This window comes from Dromiciops gliroides, chromosome 5 (genome assembly GCF_019393635.1).
Source record: "Dromiciops gliroides isolate mDroGli1 chromosome 5, mDroGli1.pri, whole genome shotgun sequence".
NCBI lineage: Eukaryota > Metazoa > Chordata > Mammalia > Microbiotheria > Microbiotheriidae > Dromiciops > Dromiciops gliroides.
Window position 1 is genome coordinate 58,896,696 of NC_057865.1, and position 27,326 is coordinate 58,924,021.

A 27,326-nucleotide genomic window follows, 5' to 3' on the forward strand; every position below is an offset into this window, starting at 1 on the left:
GATCAATCCTGGCAATTCTTTAACCCCTTCATATTTCCCATTGCTTAGATCATTTATAAAATTTATGAAAACAGTGAAATAAATAGTCTGATGCTAGGTTAAGCAGGGGAATCAGAGGAAGGTAACTGTTCAATTTGCTGGAGAAATACACAAAGTTAAAATTTGTGTATCAAAATATAGAAGTTATAACGATAAAGCAATGATGAGACCAAAAAATAGGTTCTAGGAGTAGTAGAATGCATTTGAGAAGAGTCATCATTATAGCAGAATAATCACTATTTTGTGGGGGGGGGGGAGGCAATTGGGGTTAAGTGATTTGCCCAGGGTCACACAGCTAGTAAGTGTCAAGTGTCTGAGGTCGGATTTGAACTCAGGTCCTCCTGACTCCAGGGCCAGTGCTCTATCCATTGTGCCACCTAGCTGCCCCCAGCATAATCACTATTACAAAACAGAATGAATACTGCAGTATTTACTTATATCTTGGGGAAGTATGGGAGGGAGAACACCAGACTTGGAATCAAGAGATGTAGGCTTGAATTTCACCTTCAGTACTTAACTGTGTTCCTTCAGGCAAATCCCTCAACTTCTCTGAGACTCCCTCACTTCATCTGTACAATGAGCAAAGCTAAAGCGCTGTAGTACTTGCCAAGGGTTATCAGATAGGATAATGTTTTTATATGTTTTTTTTGTTTTTGGTGAGGCAATTGGGGTTAAGTAACTTATCCAGGGTCACACAGCTATGAAGTGTCAAGTGTCAGGCCGGATTTGAACTCTGGTCCTCCTGAATCCAGGGCCAGTGCTCTATCCACTGCACCACCTAGCCGCTCCAATGTTTTTATATGTTAAAGTCCTTTAGAAAAAGTGAGTTTTTACTAGTCACCAAACAAGCATTCATTATGTATACACCATATGCAAGGCATCAGAGGCAAGGTGCTAATGAAGAAAAGATAACAAATGGTACTCACTGCCCAGAAAGGGCATTCTACTAGGGAGGACACAGTATGTACACACATATGTATGATACAATATTAGGTGCAATAGCACCAAGAGAGAGCCAGAGAAAGTATTTTTAACACATTTGGAGAGAGAGCACAAACAACTGGGGGAAAGGGGAAAATGAAAGGGTCATGGAAGGTTTTACTGAGGAGAAGACACCAGAGATGAACCTTCAAAGAAGAGAAGGATTCAAACAGGTGAAGATGAGGAGGGTGGAGGCTGTGTTTTTGAGACACATGAGGGAAAGACAGGAGGACTTGAATAAAATCACTTGGTGAATAGGGAGATAGCCTTATTCAAAAGAAAGGAAAATGATTTGAGGAGGGTAGAAAGTTCCAAGTGTTACTCAGCTTTTCCACCAATCCTCAGAACATCTCTGGGATATTCAAGGTTAGTATTGAGCCAACCTTCCCTGCAGGATCTCTGCGGATATTATTTTACAATTTTCATTCAAGAAATAGTATTGAAGCACCTATTATATGCTAGGCACAGTGCAATATGTTGCGGATACAAAGTCTAAAGTGAAACGCTCCTTGCCCCATAGGAGATTACATTAATAATCAGATCTAGGAATGAATGGTAAGTCATATCAACAGTAGACACCTAAAGTTGGGGGGAGGGGCAGAGGAGGAGTGGCATACAAATAACCTATCGGAAAAAAGCATCCAGGTCTTTGAACCCAATTTCCTTGAGAAATGCCTTTGGGCTTTGGACACTGTGGTCTTTCCCTGCTCTATTCCTTCCCTTTAAGCTCCTCCTGTCTAGTTCCCTACCCTCACCACTTTCCACCAGTGGCCAGTTGAAGGAACTATAAAAAAACAGAGGCATCACAACATAGAAGAGTGAGCTGTGGCCATGATCAGAAAACCTGTGTTTGAATCTTTGTTCTTACATTTATTATGCATATGACCTTGGACATATCACTTAACCTCTTTGGGTATCAACTTCCTCATCTGTTAAAATGTGAATAACAACAACTCTGTCACCTATCTCAAAGGGATAGTGAGGAGACTGAATGAAATAATGCCTAAAGGTTACTTTGTAACCATACTGTGCCTTACCAGTACAAACTATACTTTGTGAAAGAATTATTCCCATATTTAACTTCCAATGGAAGAAACTGCAGAAGATCCATGTAAAACCTAAACCCCTATTTACTCTTCTACCATATTTGCATTTTATATTTTAAAATGTGGATAATATGATAAATTTCACACCTCTATATTCTTACAGTTACAAGTTTATAATTGTAATGAACATCATTTCTCTCCTCTTTGGTAAATGAAATTAACACTCCCACATGAACTGTAAATGCTAAATTGTTAATAGACTCCCTAGGGTTCACTTTCACTATCATGCCCCCACCATACTTTAGAAGTAGGGAAATGTCACAGTTTATGTTCATAAGCACTCGTTAGTCAGTTTATTCCTGAGTCTTATTCCTGTCATTTTTGTGGAAGAACAATGTCTCTCTCCTGCAATCCAGGTACAAGGCAAATATCAAAATAAGATTAAAATGAGATAAACATTGTTGTCTTCATTCCATTACTTGTGACAATATTAATAAAATAATTAAGAATGACATACAAAAAGTATTCCTTTTTTATTATAGAACTGGCCTCCTTCTACTCATGAATCAATCTTTGTCTTTTTTTTTTCTTTGATTAAAAACTGCTTCCCTCTAACTTCTGACCAAAAATTTTCAGGTTTTTAGTTAAGGAACATGAGTTTTATCATTATAAACTTTATAAACTCTGTGACTTTTCCTAACAAATTATTTGGTATTCAATTTCCTCATTGGCCAAATAAGTGAGATTATCACACTAGACAATCACTCTGGTTGGTCCCTTCTAGTTTTGCTAGTGTATGATTCTAATTTACATTATTCTTTCACTAGATCTTTTAGAATCTAAAGTTAAAGTTATATTTATATCTAAAGTTAAAGTTGTATTTATATAATTACAGAATCTATAAATATAAGTAATAAGTATGAGCACAAGAATATGGTTTAAAAATTTTTATTAGTGTTAATATTAATATTTGTTTGCTTTTCTATTTTATTTCTTAATTTAACTAATAGCATCTTCTTTACTTTTTTTTCTCATCATGTTTTCCCTGAGAAGGGAACTTTCCTTGTCTGGCACTTATTTGGTTTACTTGTAAAATACAAGCTTGGGTCCCTCAGGCATCTTTCTAAAATGTTCTTGACTTTGTGTATAATGTTGTGATTGCTTTAGAAATCCTTCTCTAAGGTTATAGCATATATCTATGACACTTGTCTCTAGATATTTTGAAATACATAATATTAATCTGTATATCACCTAGAACAATATGGAAAAGAAATAAGGACAATTATTTGATGAGGATAAAGAGGAAAGGGAGAATGAATTAGCACTGTAATTGATGTAGGGCAGACATGTCAAACATGAGTCACAAGCCATAGGCAACACTCTTAAGTGTAGCCCAAATAAAATTAAAATGGACATGGAAACTAACAAAATAAATACAAAATAAATACAAATACAACAAAATATGGATAATGTTAGTGGTTTTCTAAGTCAACATGCACCCAGAAGGATCCTTATATATGGTTTAGTGACTCCATTTCTATTCCAGTTTGACTCCACTGGTTTAGGATAAAAGCAAGGGAGACTTGAACCCAAGAAAATCTGGATTTGGATTCTGTCTCTGACACCCACTAGGTGTATGGCTATGGACTAGTCACTTAATTTTTCTAAGCTTCAGCTAATTGGTATGCAAATGAGGACAATACAAAATGTATTAAAATGCTACATAAATGTCACTCCTAGCATAGATGATTATTATAATGGGGGAAGGAGAAGAGAGAAGCATCTATTAAATGCCCACTGTGTACCAGATACTATGCTAAGGACTTTACATATATTATCTCATTTAATTTTCACAACAATCCTGAAACTGAGTCAGGGTCACACAGCTAGTAAATATCTGAGCCAGGATTTGAACCAAGATCTTTCTGACTCCAAACACAGCATTCTATCCACTGTATTGCCTCTTGATGATGATGATGAGTTCAGAATTCTAAGACACAAGCAACCACATTTACAACCACTGTTTTAGTGTCTCAGTTTTGTATCTTTGCTTACTAGGACAAAGTAATAATCATATCTGGAATCTGAACAAAAATCATCTGAGTGGGAATAGATTTTATTCAAAGTTCAAATGATTGTTATAAATAATGTATTCAATTGCCTTTTTCTTTTTGGTGAGGCAATTGGGGTTAAGTAACTTGCCCAGGGTCACACAGCTAGTAAGTGTTAAGTGTCTGAAGCCGAATTTGAACTCAGGTCCTCCTGAATCCAGGGCCAGGGCTCTAACCACTGTACCACCTAGCCACCCCATCAATTGCTTTTTAAAATATTCACATTATGCCTTTTAGACTTCTACCTTGTGTCACTAATGAGAGGGAATATATGGGAAGCAGTGTTCAGTGAAATATTCACATTTTGATGCAGCTCCCTTAAAAAAAGGAAGTAGAATTGGGATGTGACCTCTATGGATGGTACTATTACATCCAGAGGCACCAGATGTAAAACACAGGATGCATCAGCTTGGCTAGATATTACTTTTTTGTCCATTAGGCAAGTCTATCACATTTAAGAGTATAAAAACTTATGGAGTTGTATTATAATGGCAAATGATTCATTTAAAGAAATTACAGGTTTTGATTGAAATAAAATCCTCAGTATTCTTACCTCTTTATGTTATGAAATACCAATCAGAAGAACACAAAAGGATCCAAGGAAGGTACGTCTCATTTTGGGAGTGCTGCCATTTGCATGGAAAATCTCCTATATGTTGTGAAACCTCCAAAATTCATCTCTTCAGGCTATGAAATTCTTGAATAACTGAAAAAAATTATATCTATTGTGGATTTGCTTTAACACACACATACTCACACACACACACACAAATCCATCAAATAAAAAGGGAACCAATGACATGAAAGTTTTCTATCATATATTATTTTCCCTTGTAAATAAAAAATCTCACATGAAAGACAATGCCTATTTAAATATTTATTGAAGTTAGTCAATATTCATTTGACTACAATAAATCTCATAAAAGTAATGAGGAAAGGGATACAAAGGAAAAATGGATGACTGATGATTATGATTGATTATGAGTTTAATAGAATCATATCTCTCAGGATCCCCCCACCCACCCTCCATAAAGATTAGGGCAGTTCTCCCCCAAAGGACAACAAAAGAATCGCTAAAAGTCGATTAGTTTAGGGAGCTAAAGTTTAAGCTTTGACTCCTTTGTGAAGCTTCCTGGTAACCTCTATCTGTATTGGCATGGCTTATAGGTCACAATAAGGCCATAAAAAATGCTCACCTGCATAGATTCAGGGCCCTTCAGGCTTAGTGGATATCCCAGGACCTTGAGAGTTCACCATACGCTGCTCTGCTGACCAAGGCATATGGAGTCCACATGGAGACAAAGGGGTAGAATCTGCCCAAACAAAATTTTTGTGCATCCTTGTTAAATATCTCTTCTATGCTTTGGCTAAGTAAGTGTTTTTTAAAGCGGTTGGATGATCTACTAGGACCTCATTTCATTCCAACATTGAACTTGAATAACATATAGCTTGAATCATGCCTGCTTCTAACAATGGATATGATTATAATAGCTTATAATATATAGTTCTGTAAGGTTTACCAATTACTTTCCTCACAACAGCCCAATGTGACATTATCATCTCCTGTATGAGGAAACTGACTCTCAGAGAAGTTAAATTACTTGCCCAAGAGCCTAAATAATAGGTAGCAGCCACAAGACCCAATCCTAAGTTTCCCAAATCTTGTGTGCTTAAATAACTTAAGATCTGGCTGCTGAAATCACTTTATTTGGTCACTTATAGAACCCTGGGCAGCTCCAAAATCATTTATAATTTTGTCTAGTAATGGTATTGTACAATGAGCTCCACGATCACCCTTTTCATATTTCTAGCTGAAAAAGAATCAGTTACCAACAGCTATTTAATGCAATTTAATGATCAGTGCTGATCATCTCAGCCTAGAAACAATAGAGGTACACGTTCCATTTCACAAAACTACTAGAACTACAAAAGCCGAAGTTAGAGAAGGCTATCGTGAAAGCATGGGAAGATCTTTAGGCTCCCCAAAAAAAACATATTTTGAGGACTTATCCCTGCTTTTCTTAATAAATTTGTTGGTGAAACATTTGTAATTAGCAATAAAAATCAAATATATACATCTAATACTAAATGTATGAAGACGTTATGTAGCATTCAGATCAACCTGTGAAAAATAAATATGTTCTGTTTTTAAGTCAATTCTTTAAGGCTTATAGAATTACTCTCTGACAATACTTCATGCTTTCCTTACAAGTTCTGGAAATTATTCCAGTCAATAACAATTTTTTTTCAGGGAACAGAGAGGCAACATTTCTGAGTGTTGAATGCATCCTGCACTAATCAAGTTTCCATTAGCATTGTTGTGAAAGCCTGAATTCACACCCCCATGCATGGTAGATAATGCATAGTAAATGATACAAATGGAATGGAATGAAGAATGATACAAGGCGTGAAGTTCATTGGGTCTAAATACAGCCTGCCCTTTCTCCATAGACAGCCCTGGAATCCAAAGAATCTGTTCCATTTGAAAGCTGCTTACACAAGGCTGTAAAGGAAGGCTCTTTAATGGCTTTCAATACATGAAAGATTAACACTGCAACAATCAAAAATAGGTCCATTCTAATAGCCGGTGTTATACCCAATAATCCATGAACTTCATCAACTTATTTGTTTTTTGGAGGTTTTTGTTTGGTTTTTGGTTTTTTTGTGAGACAATTGGGGTTGAGTGACTTGCCCAGGGTCACACAGCTAGTTTCATCAACTTATCATAGCCTTGATGATTGTAACTTAGAAGCCCTTCACTATTTGGTCCAACTCACTGAATGAAATGGACTGACAGAATACAAGACCAAGGAATAGCTAAATCTAAGAAATGTAAGCCTTATAAAAACTCTCTTTTGTAAAGGGAATGCTATATGCTGTCTCTATGTTTCCATAACAACAGTGGTGGCATAATAAAATTCATTCTTTAATACTCAGGCTGAAAAATGTTTATGTATACCTCACTTGGAAAAATAAATGTGCTGTTAAAAGGGTTCATGTAAGTCATATTTTTGTAAATCATATCACAGAAAGGGTTGGGGAAACTCAATTCAGTTCAAACAAACAAACAAACAAATTTTAAGTGACTACTATGTACAAGGTACAGTGCTAGGCCCTGGGCACTCAAAGATGAAAATCACTGCCCTCAGGAAGTACAGAATGAATTTAGATCTTTTATTTGAAAATATTCTCTGATGGAATTTTTTTCCTAAAGTGTAGAATCCTTTGGTAAAATAAGTAACTGTTCCATAATTTATCATTTTCATAAATTCAGATTTTACATATACATGGTTTTCTTTAAGAATCTGTATCATGGGGGCAGCTAGGTGACACAATGGATAGAGCACCGGCCCTGGATTCAGAAGGACCTGAGTTCAAATCCAGCCTCAGACACTTGACACTTACAAGCTGTGTGACCCTGGGTAAGTCACTTAACCCTCACTGCCCCACCAAAAAAAATCTATATTATACTATATTCTATATTTTATTGGTTGAGCAGAAAGCATAAGACAGGATATATTAGAATTTGTACAAATCTGTGTGTCAAATATACTGGCCCAGAGTGGTGCTATTCATGCTTCAATATGTTAAATTCCTCTAATAATCCATGTATACACAGAAATATGTATATATCTGTATGTATGTATATATGTGCATACACACATGTACGTGTACATATACACATGTGCATATACATGTGTCTTGCACTATTGAGTTTCTATGCCTAGTCTTTCAATTCCTAATTAATTTAATTCCTATTTAATATCCCTAATGTTTTAAATGAGATCATTAAACATATACTACCCATTTCATAGGTTTTAGGGAGTTTTCTTTATTTGTTGTTTTTTTTTTAAACTGGAACCTTAATTTCATCAGGGTCAGGAACTCCTCCATAAGGAAAAGCTTTCTACCAATGCAGAGCAGCAATTCTGCTGCAATTTATAATCAGAGAGTTGTCTAGACCAGTGATATCAGATTCAAATGGAAACCACTCCCTGTTGACAACATATTGATTTAGAAAACCATGAATTAACATTATTTGTGTGGGACTATATCTTTATTTAGGTTGTTAAACATTCTCCAATTTTAATCTGGTTCCAGAAAACTGGGACTTTTACAGCCTATGGCAGATAGTTTGACACTTGTGGTCTAGGACAGTGAGAAGGTGAGTGGCCCAGTGAGGTAGGCTTTGATTCTAGGATATCCTGACGACAAAGCCAGCTCTCTGTATATGGTCTATGTGCTATCAAAGCTTTAAGCTTTAATTAATTAATTAATTCGAGCTTTGATAGCTTAAAACTACAGTTATCCATTCCATATCGCAACTCTCCCCATCACAGTTTCAATGTATCATGGCTCAACATAAGAAATTAAATGGGAATTTGGGGGGGGGGAGTTTTGTGGAAGCCACAGTTGATACATGAAGGCCAATAAACGACACAGAAAAAGTTTAGAAATTTAGAAATGTATGACATATATGTAGAGTATTGTCTAATATTAACCTAGATTTTACAATAAGGTACTATAAATACCCCATAAAAGAAAAAGAAAAAAAATCCGATTTCTCTGGTACAAAGGGAGGGCCAAACATTTTTACACAGATTTTCTAGATCCCAGGGGTGCTGCACCCCTAACCCCTGAGATGTGGAAGGAATAACTGTACACTAGAATTTTTGGAACATCCTGGAGATGATCCTCCCACACCCTCCCCCCAATCTCTATAGAGTTATTATGAAACTCAAAGGAACTAACATGTGTATGTAAAGCATTTTAGAAACCTTGAAGTGCTGTATGGAAATGAGCTCTTTCCATGCATATTCAAGGAAGCATTTGGTTAAGTCCTTTTAAAATCCATGCTTATCCTCTGATTTCCTTTGATAATCCCTTATGTCACTTCCAGTGGCATAAATCATTAAAAGCCATCAGGTCTTAACTTAAGAAAAAATATCTCAGATGATTGATCTTCAGCTTAAACAAGTTATTCAAATGTGTTGACGTGGCAGAATGGGGAGTAAGTTTATTAAAACAGCTTCCCATCTCCTTAATGATCCTTAATGCATTTATCTAAAAGCCTAGCTGATTGCCAATTAAATACAGCACAAACTCAAAACATAGAAATACTTGTAAAAGGACCAATTCTTTGCAATAGAAAGAGCTCATCTTCAGCGACGAGATTGCTGAAATCTTTCCAAATGAGAAAACTGCACAAGATTCTTCAGCTTTGGCCAGAATATTTCAGGGTTTTGATGATCTCTTTACTTTTTCTAAGTGCAGTGAAAAGTTATCCTTTGATTAGTAAACAGCTTCTCATCTCATATTTACATATCTAAACATTCAGAACTTTCATCACACTTAATATCAGGGCTAAACACTTCTGTAAGGTCACATGACATGTGTGTGTGTGTGTGTGTGTATATATATATATATATGCACATACACACATATACATATATATATATACACACACAGATGCACATATGCACCAATCTCCAATGTAATTAATTCTTCTATAATCCTAGCATAAGGGGCAGCTGCTGAGTAAGTAGCAAATGGATGGGAAAAGCAGTGGACTTGAGCTCCACTTCCTACTTCCATCACAATCTTGAACACTTCCCTGAGCCTCCATTTCCACATTTGTAAATAGGGATAACAATATTTATGTTGCTTATCTTCCCAAGAGTAGTAAAAAAAAAATTCAAATCTGTTAACATGTGCACAGTGATGAACAGAATAGCTCATTTGCACAATGATGATAGTTCTTTGTGAAAACCTGGCATAAAAAATTTGCTGATGATAAATATGTTAGTGGGGGGCAGCTAGGTGGCATAGTGGATAAAGCATTGGCCCTGGATTCAGGAGGACCTGAGTTCAAATCCTGCTTCAGCCACTTGACACTTAGCTAGCTGTGTTACCCTGGGCAAGTCACTTAACCCTCATTGCCCTGAAAAAAAAACAAAAACCAAACAAAAAACCAAACCAAACAAAAAACTCAGATAAACATGTTAGTTCTAAAATTATGATGGACTTCAATACAACATCATAAGCAAACTTTTTTACATCAGGTTTTTGTAATGCATAGTAGTTATGTTTGGGAGACATGATTTGAGGCAAGACATATCTGAATCCATGTAAGAATAAATTGTACTATAACAGGGATTTTGTTTTCATTTTCATACATCATTCTTGTTTTTAAAAGTGGGGCCCCATATGGTTAAATTCCAGAATAAACTGAAAACAGATCTTCTTTATCATAAGGATGTATATTATTGGAAAAAAGAAAAAAGAAAATCCTTACTCCCCAGCTGGCCAAAGATACCACTGCCAAATGAAGCCAAAGTCTTGATAAGACATAGAGTCCTTGCTGCAGGACCCAAGTTCAACTAAGCACCTGGAAGAAGCATAAATCATCTTGGCCAAGATAATTACATGAGTTTGTTCATGCCAAAATGTGTTAGGGGTCTAAGTGGTAAGAGTGTGACTAAGCTGTCAATTTCTTGATCTATATGTTTTCAGCAGGTCTATCATGGACAGAAGCTGTACCTACATATGGAAAGTCGAGGCAAACAAAATGGAGCCACTGGGGAATATTTGAGAATTCATCTCTTATTTTTCTCCAAAACTTGCTCCCCAATCCTGGAAACAGACAGACAGAAAGATGGACAGAAAGACAGAGGGAGAAACAGACAAACACCTGCCTCAGCCAGATAATTAAGCAAGTGAGGTAGGCTGGATAATTTAAGGGGGAAAACAGACATAGATTGGGAGGGAACATTACAGATTCCCTAGTCATGTAATAGGATTTGAAAATTGGAAGTAATCACAGAGATCATTCTAATCCAACCCCTTCATTTTATAAATGAAGATGCTAAAGCTTCTAGGGGGCTAAATAGCTTGGCCAAGTTTGCACAACTGGCCAATGGCAGGACCTAGACTAGAACCCAGATCTCTCAATTCAGGTCTCTTTTGACCCAAATAATCGTCTCATTATCCAAGTTTCTATGGATCTACAAAGAGAGAGAGAGACAATGGAACTTTGCATGAACCTCATTCAGTCTTCAAAGAACTAGGGTCACGCGTGCATTTTTTGACATGAATCAACTGTGAAAGAATGGAAGTTCAGAGGCATGACAAGCCTTCCCTCTTTCCTGCCTGATGTACTGGATCAGTCTTTCTTTTGAAACACCTATAAAACCTGGGCCAGGTCACTAAAAATGAAAATGGCATGGGGCTCTGATCACCTCACTCTTCTAAATATAGACACAAAGCTTGAACTTTCTCTAAAAAGAAAAACGGCAAGTTAAACATTCAGCCAGTGAATCGGATTCATTAAGAGAGCTGAGCCCTAGTGTTCCTTTCCATTCCTTGGAAACCACAAGGATGCTGAAGTTGTCCAAATGTCAGGAATCCCTTCTGTATAAGAAACCAAATGGATATGAATCCCATTGGGGAGGGGGGATGTGGGGTTTCCAATTACACTTGCAATGCTTCCTTTTTATAGGAATATAGGGAGAAATGTATTTTATATAAATCTAAAGTTCTATAGAAACGTACCACTTAGAATCCCCATCTCCATTCCAGTTGTAATGTTGCCGCCTACAAGAAAATTTTCCTAATTTCCCAGTTCTGAAGGCTCTGCTCTCTACACCCAAATCCCACAGAAATTGCTTTGCATTTTTAGTAGGTATCTTGTTATTACATAGCTGCGTACAGGTTTCTCCACCTCTGCCCTGTGCTGACTGGCATAAAGTAGGTATTTCATAAATGACTGTTGAACAGAATTGAACTCCACTGTGAAATAATATAGGAGGCAGGAAACAGTAGGTAAAGTACTCCAACATTGTCTGACCACAGACAAGTCATTTAACTTCTCTCTTCTTTTGTTTCCTGATCTATAAATTTAGGGAGTTGGTATAGGCGGCTTCCAGGGTCTCTTCCAGCTCCTAATCCCATAGGCTTATACTGAAATTTTTCAGCTTCTATTAACTCCTTGGTGCCACCAGTAGGATCTACCTCCAATCTAAGAAAACAAACACTATTAATCATAGCTACCATTTACATAGCACTTATGGAAGGGCCTTACAATTATCATTTCATTTAATTCTCACAACAACCCTACAAGGTAGATGCTATTACTACCCCCATTTTACATATAAGACAACTGAGGCAAACAGGTTAAATGACTTGCCCAAAGTCACACAGTTAGCATGGTCTGAGGCCTAATTTGAACTCAGGTATTCCTGACTATACATCCAGCACTCCATCCATCATAGCATTTAATTCTTACACTAACAACACAGTAAAAACGTAAGAGAAATTTGATTGAGGTACCTGGAAAACAATAGGACAGTCAAGACATGCTTCTGTCATAATTTTGTAATACTAGTATATATGACAAATTCAAGGTCCATTACCATCACAGAATGATGACTGACATTGAAGCCTTAGCTTCCCCAGCCACTTGAAGTGGAAGAGAACCATCTTTCTACAGGGTTTCACAACCTTCCTAAGCATTTTCATATCTATAACTTTGTTTGGTCCTCATAACATTCTGTGAGGTAGGAAGGTAACAGGGGCATTGTCTTCATTTTACCAATGAAAAAACTAAAGCAGAGATCAATCAATCAATAAACATTTATAATATGCTTGCTATGTTCCAGGCACTGTACTAAATGTATGGGATACAACAAGAGACAAAAACAAAAGACAATGCCTAACCTCCAGGAGCTTACAATCTAACAGGTGAAACAACATGCACACAAATGATAGATAGATAGATAGATAGATAGATAGATAGATAGATAGATAGATAGATAGATAGATAGATAGAAAGAAAGAAAATAGATATATACAGGATAAATAAGAAATAACTAACAGAGGGAAGGCACTGGAATTAAGAGGGATTGGAGAAGTTTTCCTATAGAAAGAGAGAGAAAGTAACTCACCCAAGAATACACAGCAAGTTAATAAAGGCCTAGAAGCCAGGTCCATGGCTTTTTTGGTCCCGGTGAACTATGGAAATAGACTGTGAAGTATAAGTGAAAGCAACAAGATGGTAATTCACCAGGAAAATGAAACCCTGATGCTCTTCCCACTGCCCCCCCACCAGGAGTCTCCAAAATACTCCTCACTTTGTGCTTTCTGTACCCAAATACCAGGGCTTTCTACTTCAGAATTTTCATCTTGTGCCTTTAGGACAATAAAAAAATGTATATTTTCTGTATTTCTAAGTATGGTTTCTCTCTATTTCCAGACCAATCCCAACATCCCCCACTGCCAATTAGTGCCTCCCTGACTCCTCAGCACTCCATGACCCCACCCTACTATAGTTGATAATCTATCATATGACACATTTTTCAACGATACATTGTAATGAAGTGTTCTCTGGTCACTTCATTTTTTTTAATGTCAAGTTAAAGCCAACCAGACTACATATTCTTTTTGTTGTTTTTTGTTTTGTTTTGTGGGGCAATAGAGGTTAAGTGACTTGCCCAGGGTCACATGGCTAATAAGTGTCAAGTGTCTGAGGCTGGATTTGAACTTGGGTCCTCCTGAATCTAGGGCTGGTGCTCTATCCACTGCACCACCTATCTGCCCCTGGACTACATATTCTTTAAGGATAGCTTGTGATGTCATTTTCTCTCATGAACGCAGGCCCAACCATGCTCCTTCCCTTGACCAACATAATAAGCATTCCAAAAGAAAATATTATTGAATGAATAAAAGTCAATCAACATCAATTCTAATACAGAGAAAAATGACTGTATAGGCCACATTTCAGGAACAGATCTATTGCATGCCAGTATCTAGAAAATAGCCTCAACTATCTGGTATCCTTTAGAAGAAAGGGAGGAAATAAACATTTATAAAGCACCTACTAAGTGCTAAGCATTTAACCAAAAAATATTCCATTTGAACCTCACAACAACCTTAGCAGGTTGCTATTAATACCTTTATTTTACATTCAAGGAAACTGAGGCAAAGAGAGATTACAGAGCTAGTATTTCCTAACTCGCTTCTGAGTTTTATGTTCAGGAAAGTCTATGTAATGATAATGAAGTAACCATTCAAACATGTTTTACATGAAGAATCTAACCCCAATGGTCAGGCTAAGGCCTACCCTAGAGATTATCTAGCCCAACCCCTTCCTGGCTTCCCTGACTTCCTTTGAGTAAGTCCCAACAAAAATTCCACTTTGTACAAGAAATCCCTTAATGCTAGTGCCCTCCCTCTGAAACTATCTCCTGTTTAGCTTATATATAAATATATATGGGGTATTTAATAGAAAATCCTTCTTTGTTTTCTTCTTTGTCCTGTCACTTTCCCCCTTGGGCATCCTTGAGAGCAAAGACTTTTGTTTTGTTTTATTTTGGGTTTTTTTGTTTGTTTGTTTGGGGGGGGGGTTGCAGGGCAACGAGGGTTAAATGACTTGCCTAGGGTCATACAGCTAGTAAGTGTCAAGTGTCTGAGGCCGGATTTGAACTCAAGTCCTCCTGAATCCAGGGCCATTGCTTTATCCACTGTGCCACCTAGCTGCCCTGACAACAAAGACTTTTTGCTCTTCTTGATCTCTCCAGTCCATAACACAATGCCTGGCACATAGGAGATGCTTAATAAATTCTAATTGACTTGATTCCTTCGCAGATGAGGAAACTGAGACCCAGAGAGGTTAAGGAGCTTATAAAAGGCCATACACTGACAGTAAGTGGCATTTAAACCCAGGTTATCCTCTGCTGCCAATTGATAGCACTCTTTCTGGTGTACCACAGTTTCTCAATGTGTACTTCAGCTGTTAGGAAAAAGAGAGTTTAACAGACTATAGGACAATTTTCAAATTAGTTTTTAAAAGGAGCAAAATTATTTAACTCGATGGGAATTCGATATATGAAGGTTATGTGTGGATTATATGAACAAATGAAAATAAGTCTGCATTCCAAAGACACGTGAAGCAGCTAAGTACACGTTTGGTATATTCATAGCTAAGTATTTCAGAATGGATATAAACACAACCAATGGGAAATGAAATTCTAATAGAGCCAAGAGTGTAGCTTTGAAAAGCTTTTAAGCATTTATCTCTCCCATGATCTCATGGGGAGTTCAAGCTTGCTTTTCAAGCAACAACATTCTCCAAAGCTCTAAAAGGCGGATATTTATTGTAGCACTCAATCTGTCACCAAAAAAATAAATAAATAAAATAAAATAAAAAATATTCTTGGCAGTAGGATTCAACATAAGAGAAGAAAGTTTTCATTTCACCAAAAATGGGGAAGGAAATACTTATCTTCAGTGTATTCTTTCCTTTCACTCCCTTCAAAAGGAAAGATGTAGAAATAGGCTTGGAGTTATGACTTTTATTGCTCTCTTTGCTCGGATGAATTTTTTAGCTACTGTGTTTATGTGAATTACAAAATATATGAGCTGGAAGAGACTTTAGAAACCATGTAGTCCAACACCCTCACTATACAGATGAGAGAACTAAGAAGCAGAGAGGGAGGGAATCACACAGGAACCAAATGCTTGAACCTATCTCCAATGAGTCCAAATTCAGCTCTCTTTCCTCTATGCTGAGTGACCTAAAGGGTAAAGAAGAGACTCACGATGGGAATAAGTAGCCAATAGCCTATTACCCTTGATGGCTGCAGTACAAAGAGTTCATAAAATGTATCATGCAGGAAATATATGCTCTAAGAAAGAGGTGAGCCAAAAAGGTAAGGAGAGTAATAGATACAAGCAACCAGAATGTTACATATGTATCCATGGAATGTTAAGAAGGCTTCAGAGGAAGATTTTGAACACAGTACTTATAGATCCAAGGATCTACAGAAGGAAGATTTATGGAATGGCAGAGAATAGCATGGGATGAGAAGGCACAGTTAGAGGGAGTATCCATGTTGATCACATCATAGAGCTATTGAGAAATAGAAGTCTTTACATGAATCTATTTGTGGGGAAACAAAAATTGGAAATTGTGGTTCTTCAGAGCAAAAAGCACAGACTGGATTAGTTTGAAATTATACAGAAGTGTTTATCTCAAAATTATCACACGCAAAAACTTTAAGAGAATTCATCTTCTAAAAGAGGGAGAATCCTTTCCTAACCCTCATTCACCAAAACAGAGTCTCATTGGCTGACATTTTGTTGATGAAAAAAAAAATGCTCTTCTTGAGCAAGTCTTTCTGAAGCATAAACATCTCTTAAATAACCTTGCCTGAAAAAAATGAGACATTTACTTCATGATAGAAATTTCCTTGTTATTGTTAGTAAATTATAAAACTCCTATTATAGATATGGAAAGCACTGTGGTAAGAACTGAGGATTCAAAGAAGCATAAAAAGTAGCACCTTAGATGGGGAATTCAGACATATACATAAAATTAGGCAAACAAAAGGTGGTTTTGTTGTTCAGTCATTTCTGTCTCAGATTCTTCGTGACCCCATTTGGGTTTTCTTGGTGAAGATACTAGAGTGGTTGCCATTTCCTTCTCCAGTGCATTTTACAGATGAGAAAGCAGGCAAACAAGGTAAAATGACTTGCCTGGGGTCACACAGCTAGTGTCTGAAGCCAAATTTGAAGTCAGGAAAATGAGCCTGACTCTCATCTTGGCACTCTATCCACGGCATCGCCTAACTTCCCTAGCACCTTAGATAGGGAATCTAGACATAAACATAAAGTTAAACAAAATGAAATCAATATTCAAACCTAAATGTTATAATATTCATTCAAAGGGTTCAAAGGCAAGATCAACAAGCAGCTCTCCTCCCCTCTCCAGAGACAGTTATGGAAGGCTTCATGGAGAATGAGTCTTGAATTGGGCCTTAAAGGAAAGGTATAGGGAGATTCTATCAAGGAGGAACATGATGAACAAGAGACAAAGACAGGAATGCATATGCCACATTTGGCAAGAGATAAATAGATCTGTTTGACTAAAGCTAACCACTCATAGAAGACAGAAGAAGGAAATTAAGTTGAGAATGTAGTTTGATTTTGGAGGGATTTCAATGCAAGGCAACAGACCATTGAATTTTATCCTAAATGTACTAGGGACCGTAAGGGGCTAAAATTCTAGCTAGTCTGTCTAAAATATCTAATGAGGGGTTGCCAATAAATTATAAGCTTTAGCAAGAGTTAGACTTTGAAGCATTTATTAAGGAGAATGAGAATTTGGTAGAGAGAGAGAGAAAGGCCTAGCTTCATCTATCTATTAAAGGGAGAGTTCCCTTCTCAACCTGAGTCCTGAGGAAAGAGAGGGAGAGCGCCCGCCTCGTCCCTTCTTCCTCCCACAAGCAAACGTCACTTCCTGATGCCAAAGAGCTGGATGTCTTGCCCTCAGATGCCTTCTCCTCATGGCGAAGCTTTGCTACAGTAAGTCTCCAGCAGGTGGTGTCATTCCAATCGTTACAGGACCTACTGAAGTTTTCTAGGTGTGTGATAGCATCATAGTATCGTTGATCTAGAACTGGAAGGTATCTCAAAGTACATCTATTCCATTTCCTTCATTTTATACATAAAGTGACCCAAGGAGACTGTCTTGGTCACATGGGGTCACATGGGCAGTAAGCATTTTTGCTTGGGGTAAAGAGCATAAAGGAGAAAGTGACACTATAAATCACAATAAATTATTTAAATCATTACAAATTATAAATCATTATGAATCTTTGTTGAGAGTACAGAGACAAAAATACCAAAAATGTTGGTGGAGGCATGGGGCAGAGAAAGAAGCAGTAGATGTCAAATTTTATAAAGGTTTAAAAGTTCCCAAATCATTTTTCTCACAACAACCATATAAGAAAAGTATTACAAGAATAATTAACATTAATAAAGTGCTTTAAAGTTTGCAAAGAGCTTTGTGTATACTGTATCCTTTTTTTATTCCGATTTTACACATAAGAAACTGAGCCTTGGAAAGTTTCAGTGACTTACGTATGATCACTCAGCAAACTTCAGAGCTAGGATTTCAATCCAGGTCAATGCCACATAATGCCAAAATCTACTGTATTGGGGGTTTTCCCCCCAGAAAGAAGATGTCTCCAATTGAAAACACTTTAGGCAAAACATTACACTTAACCAAAACACTGATGCTGCAGTTTAGTACTGATCTCTTCTGTAATTTCATTAACATTTTGAAATTTCCCCCCAATGCCTCTCTGTGGGAAACCAACATTATTGGCAATGTCCTTTTTCATCCTTTCTACTGAAATGCCAATGTCACAACTAAAAGAGTGCTCCAAATTTCAGGATTCATTTAAGAGTTCATTAGCAACTTTAGATTTTTGGAAAAAATGTCTCCATTGACAGTACTTCAGATTACTTAAATATAATGCCTAAGTACCATTTCCACTTGTCAAAGTACTATTATATCATTTGTCTCCATCATTAAAGTAACAACATCCATTAACTAGAACTTGAGGTTTTTTTTTCACTTTCTGATTATAAATAAAAGGGTTTTCTAGGCAAATGAGTATATAAAGGATTACAAGAAAAAGGAATCGCCTATTTAAGAATGCTATCTTTTTAAATACTCTCTTAACCACAGTAAATGGGCATTTCAATCATTATAGCAGGTAAATCAAGCAATCAACATTTATATTTTACCCCAGAGGCAATAAGGAGAAAGTGAGGAGTGGAGTAGTTTGAATGACACTGTTAATGTAAAAACTGCAAAATTTGGCAATTTGAGGGAGGTTAAAGGGTCAGTTAAATGTCCAGAGATGGGAACTTGAAGGAAAGAAGGAAGGGGGTGCCCTTGACAGAATTAGGGATGTTCAGAAAAGAGGTTAATATGAAGAAAAAGAAAATGAGGTCTGTTTGGAATGATGTATTTCATATATCCCAGGATTCCCAATTCACAATATCCAACAGACAGTTGTTGACACAAGAAGGGAACTCAGGTCCAATTCAATATGTAGGAGACAGTACTCTGCACATAGTTCATATTGTCGTGTGGAATTTGATGTAATGAATTGGCTAATCTATCATTCAGACTTTTTTTGTTATTTCTGACTGGTTTGGATAGCAACAACAATAATAGCCGATTCAGATTTTCTCATTTAGAAAAGTCTTCTGTAAAATGAGAAAGTTAGACTAGATGACCTATGATCCTGTGATCTGTAGCCCCATCTGTTCAAATGAGGTAACTGGTCCACATAATCTCTAAGGTTCTTCCAAGGCTCTAAAATTATGATTCTACAATGTCAGGTCTTCTATATTTAGGATTCCAACATCCTACCATAATACTTACGTAAAATGAGAAAAAACTATAAAAATAGCATCTTGAAAGAGGTATATAAGAACTGGTGAAGTGAACATCCTAGTTCATTCAACAAATAAGAAATGAAGAATTAATAGCACTTATTCCAAAGGATCCAGCCTCCTAAAAACCCTTTTGTATTCAATTAAAAAGCATTCATTAGAAACTTAGTATGTTTCATATATGTGGCTCCAGACAAACATGATTTCCTCCTGAATGATCAAGGAAGTGACTCAAGTATCTATTTGAATCCTTATCTATAGTCATGGCCTCAAAGACTATTTTTAGATGACGTAGTATATCTAGAAACTCATTTTCAATTCTTGCTCAAAAACAATACAAAAGAAACACTACAAAATAGAAATAACACTTTTCCCTTAGTTACTTAAAAAGTTATGTTCAGAATCCCCTTTAAAATGCAATGAAGAGAGTAGGAGATATATTAGAAATGTAGCTTTTAAGGATATTCTGAATTGGCTAAAATCTTTTCCAAACATTAACTGAAACCTGTAGTGTTTTGACAGATTCCCTTTTGGATATAAATAAAACCAGCAAGTAAAAGAAAATGCTTGTACAAGCATAGACTGATAGATATGTAAATGGGTTATAAAGAGCATTTGTTTTTGCTTTGTTTTGGTCTCTTTTCTGGCCCAGATCTGTGGTACAGGAGTATTCATATCACATCCCTAACCATTTGGCCTTCCATGCCATTAAACTCAACAACAGAACCCTATTAAATACTCCACTTCAGACAGAATTTTTAGCTGTATGAGCTACTGGTACTAATGATGTTTGGAGCTTAGAACTTAGAGATCAGATTGTCAGATCCCCTCATTTGAAAGAACCAAATCCCAAGAAGTTAAGTGGCTTGCCCAACATCACCCAAGTAGTAAAAGGCAAAATTATATGTGAAATCAGAATCTCTGGTGCCAAATTCAGTATACCTTTTCTACTATTTCATGTCTCTTAGAAACAAGAGAACCAGAAAAGGTTCTGAACTTGGAATTCTACTTCTGATAACTGCTGTATGGCCATGGGGTCATGAAGAGTCAGACACAACTGCAACAACTAAACAACTGAACTAGGCCATCTTAAAATCTATCTCATCACACACAAGCTTTACATAGTGATCTAGGTTTACAAATAAATATGTTAGGATTAATATTTAGACTCCAGATCCAGTCTTTGTAAAGATAATAGAAGTAATACTACTTTGAAATAGTTACAACAGAAGCCAAGTTTAATTATTCTCATATTATAGCTACCAAGTCTACAGTCATACACCAAACATTTGAGAATTCAGTCTCTGTTTCATATCAGTTGTCAAACCCATTTACTTTAGGAACACTCCATTGGCCTCCTACTAAAAAAAGTCACAGCTCTGAAAGGGACTTTTGACAGGTAATCTAGTCTGTACCCTGCCTATAAACAGGATTACAACAAAACTCCAAGGAACAGATGGGTATCTAATTCTATTTTTAAAGACCTCCAGGGAAAATGATTGTACAAATTGCCTTGGCAGCTGACTCCAATGTGTTGTAGGACAACCTATAAATATAAGGCAAGATGAGCGGGGAATTTAGAATATAGCACAGCATGGGTGCACACTTATGGAAGGTTAACACTAAGCTGAGGCTAGATCCTCAAATTTTAACCAGCCCTTCAATTGCTTTTCCCTCTCCCTTATAATTAGAATTGATTCTCAAAGAAGCAAGCAATCCACCCCAAATCAAAATTTGTGCTAGCAAGAAAGATTTTAGAATATAAAATTAAATGATAATGCCAAATTGCTTTAAAAATGGAATACTTCAGATAGGGAAAAAAATGGATTTTGAATTCTCTGAAAAGCACATTCTACCAATTATCCCGATAATGAAGAAATTTGTCTTGATAACCTGACATATGGAAGTCACAGCACAATGGTTCACTTCATGATTAGGGCAGTCAAGTATGACATTTCACCACATCACATGTACACTGGCCACAGTAGCCCATACAAATGAGGTTTAACATTGGCAGGACTCAGGTTCCAGAGCTCTTTTTAACCACTAATCCATACCGTCTAGGTCCCAAAATGGTCCCAATACTTAAAAGATATACTCTCAACTTGAATCAGTGTTGTCTAGGATTTCCAAAGGCTAGCCCAAGAGTCTCCATCAGAATTTAAATGATTGACACAAAATGAAATGCAGAGGGAAGATCTGGGGGGAAAGACTGGGGAGAAGAGGTTACAATGATGTAGACCTGCCAAATTGAGCCTGTATACAGTGTTTTTCCTGTCTCTTCCCTCTTCTCTCAAAAGCTTCCTCCTATTCCCTGTTTTTTCTGAATGTTCCTTCCCTAGGGTCAACTTTCCTGAACTTCTATTTCTGAATATAAAGATTCTCCAAAACCTCTCTGATTTTTTACTTCCATGCCTTTGATAGTGGGGGGGGGCACTTTATAGACAAGGATGGACAAAACAATCATTTGTAAATCAGGTGTTTAGAAATAGGTGACTATTCTGAGATCAATACACCTAGTGTGTGCTTTTTAAAAGATCCATTGGATAGCAGGGGGGGAAAAATAACTTTAACCACATTTTTCAATATCCTTCCCATGAGACATGTATGGAATTCTGTAAACCATAAACAAAAATATCAATTTCTCTTCATCACACACACATACATACACAGAAAATTAAATGCAGGATAAATACTGATATCTTTTAGAGGTTTACCCCATATACAGAAAGAAATAACTCAGAAGTACAGTTTCATTCCCTTTTCATTGGATACATGTTGAAATGGATGCAAAATAATTTCAGTAATTTTATACCTGTCTGGAGAGTGACTTGAAGCACCACATATAAATACAGTGGTAACCTGAAACTTGGGTAGTGATTTGTATTAACTCAATTCATTCACTGTCCTTTATGTAATATGACTGATCTCTTTCAGAAGGTCTAAATAAACAAACTTATGCATTTGATTATGTGAAGCAGCATCTTTTCTATAGTCCCTGGCTTCTTTCCTAAAATTTGCTGCTGTAAGTTGCAGCTTTTAAATAGTGAGCTAGAGTCTATACCTCTATGGAAATTACCTCCATAAACTTTATTACATGTTACATATCATATTCTAGGGATTTCCTCAGCCTGATCTTCAGGGACACATTACAACTGGGCCTTGACTCCGGGTGAGAAATCTGTCCCTCATTAGCTGCAGCAGACAGAGAGTGATTTTTACTTGACCTCATTTGGCAAATGCTGGGAGAATTAATACTGCCTGGGCATCTATCGTGCAATGTATACATTGTAAGGTACCAGGACACTAAGAAGGATAGAAAAGTATTCAGACAAGGGAGAGAAAAATCACATTATTTCTGAAGCAAAGAGCATCTGAACACTACTTGCAAAGTTTGTTTTACTTGTACTTTATAAATCATACAAAAATCAAATTAACCCCAAACCTGTTTAAAGGCTTGATCAAAGGAATACTCAGTCCCCATTTTAAGACTAACTGAGAGTAGCTTGAAAGCTATATTAAGTCCAATGGAAATTCTGGCTGTTATTCCAGGCACTATGCAATCCAAATGATCATATTCAATTTGATTCAATTGCACAAGCATTTATTAAGCTCTTAGTAGGTGCCAGACACCACACACAAAGACAAAATTGGAAACAGTCCCTGCCCAAGCAAATGAGATATGTGAAAAGTGAGTAGCATAGTGTCTGATATGCAGTAGTGCTTAATAAATGCTCGTTCCCTCTCCTACCACAACAAACAAGATTAATAATAATAATGGTAGGCAACATTTTGTAGTGCTTTAAGGTTTGCAAAGTGATTTATGTTCTATAGCCTGGCAATCCTCAAGAAACCAGTCAGCTTGAGAATCAGGAGTTATCTGATTATAAACAATAAGAGCTGACATTAATACAATGTTTTATGGTTTGAAAAAGAGTTCCCATACCTTATCTCACTGGGTTCCTCAAAACAACTCTGGGAGGTGGGTCTGTTATACTATTCATTTTCCAGATGACACAAACTCAATGAGGTTAAGTGACTTATCCAAGGTCACCCAGCTAATAAGCATCAGCAGAAGGATTTTAATGCAGATCTTCCTGATATTTAAGTTCTACTACCCCAAACTGCTTCCCTAAATACATGAATTCTTCAGTAGATATCATGAAATTCTGAGATGGGCATAATTACAAACATCAACTGAACTAGAAATAAAAATGTTTCCTTTAGGTGTCAATAGACACAGTCTTTGTTCAATAAATACAAGAGCTATTTTAAAGGCACAAAATATTTTTTTAAAATGGACCTTGGTGGAAAAACAAATGGTTTATTGAGATTTTAAAATAGAATATTATCCTGTGATAAAATTGTCATTTTCCAAGACTATTATTGGAAGAAAAGTCTTCATCAAAGAAAGCCTTTGGAACCAGTGCTTCATTTAATTTAATTCAATAATAAAACATTTATTAAGCATGTCATATGTATCAGGAACTGTACTGAATGGTGAAGGTACCAAAAAAGGGTTGGGGGAAGGTTTGAATATAACAAGAGTATTTAACCTCAAAGAGCTTACATGGCCCAAATCTAGGTATAGGAGAAAGATGCCCATTAATCTTATCTTTAAGTGAACCAGTTCTGTATTATGGAGAATTGGGACCAGCCCACCTCAGTTAATGCACTCCGAAGAAATGCACCACTTTTCCCTAGTTCATAGTTATTGTATTTCTATGTTTTAAAAAAATGTACCAAAGAAATGAAATAGAGGTACAGAATGAAACATATGTTTTCTGACATGGTCAGTATGTGGCTCTGTTTTGCTTGACAATGTTAGAATTACCATCTTAATTTTATTATATGCTTTTTTAAAATGTGAGATAGAGTCACAGTTTCAAATATAATTTTCTTTTTTCTTCTTTGGATGAGGAAATGATCAAGATTGTTGATGCCTATAAAGTTCATAATTTTTTAAAAATTAAGGGGCAAGAAACATACTGACTTATAAGGAATCTCTATAAGATTTGCTTTGAGTTCTCTTGATTTATTGTGTAACATATTAACACAGGCACTATAAGTAAGCAAGAAATAGGTCAGAACCAAAGTTGGAGGGCTAGAAAATTATTCCCTTGGCCAAGGAATGGGGCAGGGACCTGAGGTGACTGAATATAAAGATTAGGAACAGTAAGGTTGAAGGGAATAAAACCCACCAAACTAGAAATCCGAAGACTCTTTACAAGTCAGGGATGGCAAGAGAAAGGAGAGTCGCCACATGCCACTTCTGAGAAGTGGCAGCCTTTAAAATAACTCAGACAAAGGATAAAAAGCAGACCAGAATGTCAGAGGTTGCTATTCTGGGTACAGGACTGGAATAGTGAGTCTCCCAAAGCTACACTTTGGGAAAGGGAAATGATAATGGTGGAGGGAAAGAAAAAGAATTTCCTAAAAGACAAGAGAAAAAAGAGAACATGTTATGGAGAGAAGGCAGCACTGAGGTCAGTGTAATTCCAAATTGAAATCAAAGTGCTAAATCTGAGTCCCAAAGAGGAAATTTAATGAAATGATTCAATTTCACCTTATTGAATTTGGTCTATTTTTTCTAGCCTATTGCAACCATTTTGGATTCATCTTCCCTCCTAGTTCTAAGTCATCTAGAAATTTGATAAGCATGAACTTTATATTCAAACCTGAATCATTGATAAAGAATGTTGAACAAAACAGAGCCAAGGATGAAGCTTTGCAATATTCATTCTTTCATTCATGTTATATGCAGTAGAATGGAAAGGTCCTTGAGAACATGGCCAGTTTAGTTTCAGATTTTCAATCCTTAATACCTTATCCAGGCTAGGGACTTAATAAATGCTTGTTCAATTGAATTGATTGCCAATGTTATTAAAGGCTAATTAGTGTTATAAATGTAACTGCCAATTTTATTAAATGTTAGACTGTGAGTTTCTTGAAAGTAGAAATTATTTTATTTTTTGTATTTATAACCCCAGCATGTGGCATACAGAAGACACTTAATAAATACTTGCTGCTTGATTAAATAAATATTTAAGTTCCTATTGTGTAAAAGATCCTATGCTGGAGGCTAGAGGGAGATAGAAAGTTGAGACAATGCAAAGCTTTTGTTTTAATGGTCTTTACTATCTAGCAGGGGGGGATAAAAGACAACATAAAACTATAATGCAAAAAAAATCACAAAATAAGTGCATTAGCTACTTTGTTCAAATGGTTGTCATGAAACTCAAATGGGAACACATATGTAAAGCACTTTTTAAAAGTTTAAAGCCCTATATAAATGCTGATGAAGGTGACAATGATGGTGATTCTAATCCAAGCTACTTCAAAATAGACTTAGGTAGTATGGTTTCCCTCATTTCCAATCTCCAAGTAGAAACCAGATAACTACTTTATGTAGAAGTCATAGAAGGTCTTAGTCAAGTAGACATTGGATTAGATGAACTCTGAGGAACTTTCCAATTTAGGTATTATGACTCTATGAATAACTTTATTTATAAAATGACATGAGAATATAGATTCTTTGTGAAAAAACACTGCATAAGTTGACATACCTTTCCCTAAATAGCCTACATCAGCTTACAAAATTGTTAAGGAACTGATTTATGAAAGATTGAAATGTAAGTGACTTTTTAAAAGTAATTTATGCTTTAAAATTCATTCAATGAATAAAAGCATTTTGTTTCAAAACACAACTATTGATTAGAAGTATTATTCCCTCCACTGCTTGTTCTAGTTAAGGAAATTTACAATCAAAAGAAGAAAAGTTGAAAATGTACCCTCAGCATTCTTTAACTTTGGGGACTTGTCCCCCCAGTACAAATGTTCATGCATATGCATCCTTGGGCATCATATATTCAGACAGATGCACTCGCATTTATTTGAATACTTGCATAAATATTAGCGTTTAAAATGCTTGCATGCAAAAAATCCATTTATGAAATACCCAACTGCATAAATTAGGAGCCTTAGACACCTAGCAGCTTTAACACTTCACAAAGCGCATGCACAAGTCTGTATGACAGACAAAGGTATAATCTATCAGAAAGAGCCAGATTCTCCCAGCCAGGATACTACCCTCTAAGAGTCTGGAAGTAGCTTGAAATCTTTAGGCTACAACAATACCATTTAATGAATTACTGGTTCAGTCAATTATTAAATGGGATTGTAGTGGCCCAAAAGAATTAAGAACATTTAAATATTCAATTTACAAACTGGTACCAAATAGCCTGAAAGGGAACATAGTTTTTAAATGGTTCCCCACCAAAACACCCTCCCCCCCCTAAAAAAAATCATAGAAAGTAGTGAATATAGATTCTAACTTGGTGAGTATTTCTTCTGTTTTCTACCTAGAATCTCTATTCTGGCATCATATACTATCTTAATTCTCACACAGACTGACAAGTTCTAAAATTCATACTATCTAGAAGTGGAAGGAACCAAAGAGATCATCTTGTTCATCACCCTTATCATATAGATTGTGTAAACTGAGGCCCAGAGAAGTGAATTAACTTGTAAGTGGAAAGGCATACCATATTTATCCACAACCATAGACTCAAGAGAAAAATCTCTTATATGTCAAAATAAGACAAAATCTAGATTTGTGAATATACAAGTGATACATGTAACTTCCTTATACATTATACTACATTTCAATATAATTAAAAAGTCATTGCCATTGTGCTCAGTGTACTAAGTTGTTTGTTCAAGGACATATAAAATATATCTAACAATGCTCCCATAGTAAGGCCTGCCTTAAAGATATACAATAAATATGTTCCCAAGATAACCTCCACCAATGTTAACAGATGCTTCTTCCTTTTTACTAGCATCAAGAACATGGGATTCAAAGACTGAAAATGAAACTTTTCCTTTTTAATGATGTAGAACC

The 27,326-nt window shown here is 36.2% G+C and overlaps 1 protein-coding gene across 7 annotated transcripts in view; it reads right to left on the minus strand.

Annotated features, from left to right (window-relative positions):
• Positions 1-27,326, minus strand: part of NEBL (nebulette) — a 506,719-nt gene that overhangs the window by 155,871 nt on the left and 323,522 nt on the right. For 2 of the 7 annotated variants that reach the window (XM_043966342.1, XM_043966337.1), the window contains exons 4-5: positions 5,374-5,490; positions 4,731-4,883 (exon numbers count right to left, since the gene is read on the minus strand). The exons of the other annotated variants lie outside the window; for them this stretch is intronic. The gene's annotated coding sequence lies outside the window, so the exon portion shown is untranslated. The remainder of the gene's footprint in view (positions 1-4,730; positions 4,884-5,373; positions 5,491-27,326) is intronic. 7 annotated transcript variants of the gene reach the window in all.